The sequence below is a fragment of the Rhinolophus sinicus genome, linkage group LG04 (genome assembly GCF_036562045.2).
Source record: "Rhinolophus sinicus isolate RSC01 linkage group LG04, ASM3656204v1, whole genome shotgun sequence".
Taxonomy (NCBI): domain Eukaryota; kingdom Metazoa; phylum Chordata; class Mammalia; order Chiroptera; family Rhinolophidae; genus Rhinolophus; species Rhinolophus sinicus.
The window spans coordinates 36,687,006-36,696,128 of record NC_133754.1 but is presented as its reverse complement, the minus strand read 5'-3'; positions in this window follow the sequence as shown (position 1 = coordinate 36,696,128).

The following is a 9,123-nucleotide window of genomic DNA, read 5'->3' as shown; positions in this document are numbered from 1 at the left end:
ACAGATACCCAAGAGAGGGATTGCTGGGTCATATGGTAATTCTATTCCTAATTTTTTGAGAAACTTCCACACTCACTGCTTTCCATAGAGGCTGCACCAATCTGTATTCCCACCAGCAATATATGAGGGTTCCTTTTTCTCCACAGCCTCTCCAACACTTGTTACTATTTGTCTTGTTGATGATAGCCATTCTAACTGGGGTGAGGTGATATCTCATTGTGGTTTTAATTTGCATGTCTCTGATGATTAGTGATGTTGAGCACTTTTTTCATATGTCTATTGGCCATTTGTATGTCCTTTTTGGAGAACTGTCTATTTAGGTCCTCTGCCCATTTTTTAACTGGATTGTTTCTTTAGTTGTTGAGTTATATGTGTTCCTTATATTTTGGATGTTAGCCCCCCATCGGAGGTGCTGTTTGCAAACATATATTCCATTCAGTTGATTGCCTGTTTATTTTGTCAATGGTTTCTTATGCTGTGAAGAAGCTTTTTAGTTTGATATAGTACCATTCATTTATTTTAGCTTTTACTTCCCTTGACTTTGAGGTCAAATTCATAAAATGCTCTTTGAACCCAAGGTCCATAAGTTTAATACCTATGCTTTCTTCTATGCAGTTTATTGTGTCAGATCTTATGCTTAACTCTTTGATCCATTTTGAATTTTGGTACATGAAGATAGATAGCAGTCTAGTTTCATTCTTTTGCATGTTTTTGTGGAAGGCTTTCCACTTCTCTCAGCACCATTTATTGAAGAGGCTGTCTTTTCTCCATTGCATGTTTTTGGCTTCTTTGTCAAAAATTATTTGTCCATATTTATGTGGGTTTATTTTTGGGTTCTCAGTTTTATTCCATTGGTCTGTGTGTCTGTTTTTCTGCCAATACCATGCTGTTTCTATTATTGTTGCCCTGTAGTACAAGCTGAAGTCAGGGAGTGTGATACCTCCAACATTGTTCTTTTTCCTTAGGATTGCTTTGGCTATTTGGGGTCTTTTGTGGTTCCACACAAATCTGATGATTTTTTGTTCTTTTTTTTTTTTTAAATGTCATTGGGATTTTGATGGGATTACATTAAATTGGTATATTGCTTTGGGTAATGTGGCCATTTTAACTATATTGATTCTTCCGATCCATGAACATGGAATATCTTTCCATTTCTTTGTGTCTTCTTCAATTTCTTTTAAAAATATCTAAAGAAGCTGTGGCATATATATGCAATGGAATACTATTCTGCCATAAGAAAAGATGAAACAGTGCCATTTGCGACAACATTGATGGATTTTGAGATTATAATGCCAAGCAAAATCAGTCAAACAGAAAAGGTAGAGAACCATATGATTTTTTACTGATATGTGGTATATAAAACTGAAAACAACAAAAAACAAGAAAAACAAATGTAGAAACAAAACTCATAGACACAAACAACAGTTTAGTGGTTACCAGAGGGTAAGGAGGGTGGGTGAGTGGTAGAAGAGGGTAAAGGGGATCAAATATATGGTGATGGGAAAAAAAAAAAAAAAAAAAAAAAAAAAAAAAAAAAAAACTGACTCTGGGAGATGAACATACAATGTGATATATAGATGATGTGTTACAGAATTAAGCACCTTAAATCTATGTAACTTTACTAACAATTGTCACCCCAATAAACTTAATTTTTAAAAACGACTGCATAAATAAATTCAACTACTTATTATCAACCATTTATTTTGTGTGAATGTGAGCAATTACAACTTCCACATATAAAATATGGTTAATATGATTATGACTAATATAAATTACGTTATACATATGACAAGCATTATTGCATGTCAAATGTATCTGAGCATAAAGCATGCCCAGAGAATGAATGAAAAAATGTGTTACTGTTATCATGGTTGTTATTATTATTGGTAGTAGTAATGATAGTGGCATTAGGATTAGCAGGGATACAAGTACCAGTGATAGATAACACTGTTGGAGTTTTAAGACAATTTTAGCCTGAGGCGAATTAAGTACTAAAACCATGAATATGTGCATGGTGAAAACATGGCTTGAAAACATGACTGTGAAATATATAAACATTTCTGGGTTAAAATACAACTGCTGTCTGATTCATCTGGATGGGCTGTCAAACAAAATTCAAATGATTTAAAAGAAACTGATAACATTTTGAAAGACACATTGAGTAGTTTTTTAATGAAAGGTGGTTAATTAAAGTCACTATTAAGGGAAGATCCAAAATTTTACAAACATTATTAAAAATTCTCTAATAATAGCTTAGGCACTAATTAAAACGCAAGTGATATAAAAATCATTTTTGTATTTAACTTCCCTAACTCTTTAAAAGAAGCCTAGCTTATTTTCCTCTTCTAATTACAAGTGTCATACACCCATAACAGAAAAAGTTAATATGTTCTGCTGCTTTCTTGCTAGTTTAAAGACATTCTTACAAATTTGAAATCATTGTACTTCCCTCAACAATCTTTAATGAAGATATATTGCTGCTCATCTCACATGAAGCTGTCATCTATGTCATAAAATTGTATCAAAGATTGATACATGAGGCGCTGTGATTAAAGATGCTTGTACAGCTGCAGTTTATTTCTCTTAAACATACCTATTATTACAGGAAAAAGTAAACATGCTTTACTTGATAAAGTCATTTACAAATTAGGTAAAATTTAGTTAAGAGCAGTAAAGAAATAAGGAAAAACGGCACTTTAAAATCAAAGTCTGGGTACATAAACATTGTGATGCTGATATAAAACACAGGCTATAGGACTGCATTTATGGTCATTTTAGTTTAGCTGAAAAATGTTTTGCTTGGATTTTTGTGGTTCTCCTTTTTTTTTTTTTTTTTTTCAGGAAAAAGGATGCAATATAATTTCTTAGGGCATGCACTATTATTAGTGTTTATTCTTTGGGGATATAAGTTCCACCAAATATCAAATATTTCTGTGCAGCATAGACAACTAATATAGGAGTGGTAGGTTCAGGTCTTTGTTGTGCCAGGAAGGATCTGAATTCCTGTACTGGGACACTTTTTCTATCTTTTTTTGTTTTGTTTTGTTTTAGTAAAATAAGCCTTGTCTGTGGGTAATGTGCAGGCAGCTGGGCACTCGGTTGTCTAGAACTGGTGCACCAGCTATTTATGGTACTGATCTGGGAAAGCCAGTTACCCTGTGTCTGGGGACCTTGAGAACCATGAGAAGCTGTCACAGAATTTTCTCATTCTGGCAGGTAATTGAGATTAAGTGCAATCCTCCCTCTTAGTGATGGAGAAAGCAAATGTCAAGTAGATCATTGTCCAGGAAAATCTGGGTGAGTGCCTGAGTGATTTTCAGATAATCTTACTTCCTACATCTCTCTCCCCCCATTGTCTATTCCAATCAATTGTGACCCACTCAATTGTGAGCCCTTCGCAAAACAGAGCACTTCGTTCCCTTATGCAGTATTCTTTGTTGTACTGGCCAAGTCCTATGCTTCCATTACTCCTGAGATCTTTGTGCACATCAAGAAGCAGTAGTTCTTCCAAAGCAAGTAAGCAAGAATGGAGGTGGTCTGGTGTGTGTAACAGCCTACAGAGAGGGGTTGTGCATAATCTCTCCAATAAAGGTGTATCATAGTTACTATGACTTTACAGAACAGAAAATTGGTTATCACTTACTACTCCAACCACAATGGAGATAATATTTTTGTCTTCCTAAATCATCGTTTGCACACTGATAGAAAGATATCATTAACTTTTGTCTTCAAGGTATCACCACTTTCTTATGGTGAAGATCTATCTCAGTTGTCACCACTCAAAAACAAGAATATTAACATTTAACTAGAGTTTGAGGTGAATAACAGAACAGTAAGCAAAAAGTTACAAATTGAATTATATTGATTATGAATTAAATAACCAGTTGGAGAAGAAAGTAGTTAATGCATCTTACAACTTATTTTGAAATTTAAAAACATGCCTATTGTGTTGTAATACCATATGATATTTCCATTTTTCATAGTTAATTTGTACATTTGTTTTATGAATGAAAAGAAATGTTCAATTAAAAATGTCATATTTAATGCATCACTGAATACTTTAGAGTCCTTAAAATATTCTTATTTTACTATAGCTTTCCAAATACACATCTCATTGTCCACACGATATGATTTATTTTTCCTATACCTTAATAAGCAGAAGCTGTATGAATTAGTATTTATATATAATCATCTAAAGTAAGAAATGGAGGCATTCCTGATCTGTAACATCTAAATATCTCCAGATGTTTTGTATCAGATTAAAACCATTATATAATGCCTTGCTAAGTATAATCACTTCTCCTGGAAAATATTTTCTCCAGCATCAAAAATATAAACAAAACAGAAAACTAAAACAGTTACAAGTCATCATTTTAATTCATATAACTTCAACTAAAAATATTGAGTTACCTCTTTCATTTATATAAATTAAAACAAATATAATTTAATTAACTTAGTAAATATAGTTTATACATGCTTTTTCGACATAAATTACTTTATTAAATTTCATGTCTATAATTTACAATTTCCTTTATTTTAATTTATCTGTTTTAAATTTTTATAATGTTTCCCAATACATCCTAGATCCTTTTATATGTATATATATTTATCATATCTAATATGTGGCTCAAAAGTACTTCTTCTTGTTGGTTTATTTTAGGATACATAATCTGCATTATATTGTCTCCTTTAAGTTAAAGATATATAGATTTTATGGAAACAGCACTTATGCAATTACAATTTTAGGAAAATACAGAAAATGATGGTAAATTGGTGAAAACATTTAGTATTTCCCTAGGTCATGTGAACATGAGGTGTACATTACCTAATATGTACAGAATTGGCAGTTTTTGAGGGCAGTCTTTCCTATTTGTTCTGAATCCAGGAGGGCTATTCTTCTGGTCTTCCCCCTGGTTTGTCTTATTAAACTGTCTGGCTCACATTTTAGTCTGTTGCTCATATAGAGCTCCTGGCCTCTTAATTGTTTAACACCAAAGTTTCCACTGTTTTTGACAGCATTCTTATGTTGGAACTTACCTACACTCTGTCCAAATAAAGTCAGATCCCTTGGGGAAAGCTTCAGGGACCTTTTGTTGTGATGGCCAGCCTTTCCACCTGGGAAAAAATCTCTGAGCCACAACTTCACAGCTCGGTGCAATAACAGGGGCCCACTTCTTTCAGAGTGACATCCATGTTTTGTGGGCAATGAGCTGGTCAGGAGCAGTGGTCTCTGTTCAAGCCTTGCTTGTCTAGGTGTAGAACTTCTACCCTGCAAGTGAGCTGAAGAAAGGGTGATTTGGGTCCCAGTTTCTTGGTCTGCTATATCTGGTGTAAAGTTTCCATGCTATGAGTGGGGACTGGATGGAGGAAAGCAGACCCTGAACAATCAGCTGCTCTTGCCTGTAATTTAACACAGAGTTGGAGAGATTAGAAATGCTGGTGCCCTGTCTCCCTTGAGCAGACACTAGTGTCCTTAACTCCCCTTCGTGAAAAGAAGGAAAGAAGGAGTCTCTTCTTGGTCACTGACTTAGAATGTATCTTCCATCACTGTGGACACAGAGTCCCAGAGAGCAGTTTCCAGGCTCTCAGCCTCACGTGGGGAGGTGCTGGCTCGCGTAGTGAATGACCATCGACTGATTAGTTGGCCATCAGCTGTAACAGGGTAGCCAATTGGCTACTGATATAACTGTGGGGCTGGGTTGATGAGTTGATCGGTTGGCAGAAAAGCGGACAGCAGGTCGCACGACGTGTGAATCTAGCCTCCAGTGAGACTATAGTGGTATGACTCCCCTACCTATGGCTCCTTGGGTGTTTCTTTTTGGCCTAGCCATACCCTGCATTCTTATGCGTGCCAGAGGCCCCACAGGCCACCCCACACAACAAATGGTGCAGCTAACAGCGTACAGTGGGGGCCAAAACCTACCGAAGCATGGTAGAGCAGTTTGTGTATGTAAAAGTTCAGTTTCAGAAGGCCCGAGAGGAGGTGCGCCTGGAATGGGAGGCGCGGTCTGCCTGGGAAACTTGAGCCTCCAGATGATATACCTCCTTCCTGGCCATAGAAGGCGTCACCTTCCTTTTAGTAATGTGCTGCTGCTGTAGGCTCCGAAGGTTGTAGACATCTTGCACTGAGGCCTTCACCCAGTCGGATGCCTGGCATGGTGAGCAAAATTCCAGCCAGGTAGGAATGGAATCTGACACTGGGCAGAAGGACATGTGGCCCCCACACAGTGTGTGGTGCCTGGTGGCCACTGTTCTCAGGAGTTGCACCCACAAGGAGGGGTGGGAGGATATGGATGGCTCTCCAGCCAGCATGGAGAGAGCCCTGCAGGCTCTGGCTGAGCGGTTGCCAGAGGAGGCGAAGGCTACAGCCGGCAGCGTGGGCTAGATGTTCCTCATGGCCTTGAGTCTCAACACAGATAATGCACCTAATGAAATAGCCCAGGTGCCAGACCAGGTGTCTCGGTTGGAGGCACTGGAATCCTACGTCCGCATGTTAGAAGAGGGGCCCCAAGGTGGAGACTCTGAGGCCAAGATGGAAGAAGTGAGTGGAGACAATGTAGCTCCCAACGACCCATCTTGAAGCAAAGGGTAAAACATGAGCTACTTTTGGGCCCTGGGGGCGTTGCTGCAGGCAATCCAGTTATGACTGAGTTCACAGCCTACACCCCTTACACCCCCACTGAGTTGCAGGAGCTAGGGAGGCAGTACAGACAGTGCCCTGGAGAGCCAGTCCTGGCTTGGCTACTACCTTTATGGGATGAGGGAGCAGACAACATTCTCTGCTCCCCAGACGAGATGGAAAAGCCAGGCTTCGTGACAGTGCATCTGTCCCTGCAACAAAGGTTATAGAACTGCCATACGTTGGTCCACGACCAGGGCGAACATTCTCTAATGGAGTGGCTCACTGTTGCGGTAAGCACAGTATGGGGACAGGCTGGCGAGCTGCCAGACACTGTGAGTCAATGGCAATCATATACGGAACTTACTCAAATCATCCGTGAAATGGGTATGAGACATGCTATTTTCAACTCTAATATGCAGGGGCCGGATGACAAGCTTTTTACAGCCAGTGTGAGATATCTGGTTTTGGATACTGCACCTGCTAGTGCTTTTGGATCCTTGGTTGCCATTCTTATGCCCTATGTTGGGTGGCGGATCCATGAAGTTACAACTGCCATGGCCAGTTGTATGGCCATGGCCAGGAGTATATTCTAGGGGTAGACGTGCTACATGGCCTCAGCTTACAGACGTTAGCAGGAGAGTTCTGTCTCCGGATCCGGGTGGTGAAAGCAGTGACACGCAGGCATGCTCACCACCCTCCTCAAGTGTTGCCACAGCCCTGGCACATGGTTACAGTGGGACAGTACCGCCTGCCAGGAGGGCAGGAAGAGATTGATTGTACAATATTGGAATTGGAGAAGGCACATATTGTGAGGCCAACGCACAGTCCCTTTAACTCCCCAGTATGGCCTGTCAAGAAGCCATATGGGACCTGACCAATGACTGTGGACTATAGGGAGTTAAATAAGGTGACACCACTTTTGCACGCGGCAGTACCTTCAATTCACAATTTGGTGGATCGTCTGTCTGCCTGGAAACATGTCACTATGTAGGGGACTTGACCAATGCTTTTTTCTATGCTTGTCGCATAAATTGAGGCGAGACCCTGGAGGGGTGGAGTGTGGGGACAGAGTCCCAGAGAGCACTTTCCAGGCTATCAGACTCATGTGGGGAGGTGCTGCTTGGGTAGAGAATGACCATCGACTGTGATTGGTTGGTCATCAGCTGTAACCAGTTAGCCAATTGGCTACTGATGTAACTGCGGGGCTTTGTTGATTGGTTGGTTGGTTGGCAGAGAGAGAAGTGAATGGCGGACTGCATATCATGTGGCTACTACTGCATGTGTCTCGCCTGGCTGCCAGAGAGAATATAGTGGTATGACTCTCTTATCTATGGCTCCATGGGTGTTCCTTTTTGGCCTAGTCATGTCCTGCGTTCTTATGTGGGGAGCGGGACCAGAGGCAGCCCCGCACAACAATCACACAGGGGTCATGACTCTCAGTTCTACTAGATTTAGTAGATTTTCTTTAATACATGCTTCTTCATTTGTTGTATGACCTTGGGTCCTTTTACAGAGACTTAAAAATGTTTGCTTAAGACTTCCAGTACTATGTTGAATCGTAGTGGTAACAGTGGGCATCCTTGTCTTATTTCTGATCTTAGAGGGAAAACTTTCAGCTTTTTATCTTTCAGTATGATGTTAGCTGTGGGCTTGTCATATATACCCTCCTTCATCAAGTTGAAGTAAATTCTTTCTATACCCACTTTTTTGAGAGTTCTTATTATAAATGGATATTGAATTTTATCAAATGTTTTTAGTGCATCTATTGAGATAGTTACATAATTTTTTTCTTTGGTTTTGTTGATGTGATGAATCACATTAATTGTTTTGCAGATATTGAACCACTTTTGAATCTTTGGTATAAATACTATTTGACCATGGTGTATAATCTTTTTAATGTATTGTTGAATTCAGTTTGCTAGTATTTTGTTGAGAATTTTGGCATCTAAGTTCATCAAGGATATCAGCCTGTAATTATCTTTCTTTGTAGTGTCTTTGTCTGGTTTTGATGTCAAGGTAATGTTGGCCTCATTTGGAAGTGTTATTTCCTCTTCAATTTTTTTTGGAATAGTTTGAGAAGGGTAGGTACTAATCTTTTTTTAAATGTTTTGTAGAATTCACTTGTTAAGCTTCTGGTCCTGGGCTTTTGTTTGTTGGGGGCATTTTGATTACTGTTTCAATTTTTCATTGCTAGTAATTGGTCTGTTCAGATTCTCTGTTTCTTTCTGATTTAGTCATGGGAGGTTGTATGTTTCTAAATATTTATGCATTTCTTGTAGATTTTTGAAGTCTTAGCCATAGTAATTGTACAAGAAAATGAAATAAAAGGCATCCAAATCAGAAAAGAAGAATTAAAATTGTCACTATTTGCCAATGAACATGATACTAAAGAATCCACTGCAAATTAATAGAATTAATAAAACAATTCACTAAAGTAGCAGGATACAGAAGCCTGCTATGTTACTTATACACTACTAACAAATAATCAGAAGGAGAAATGA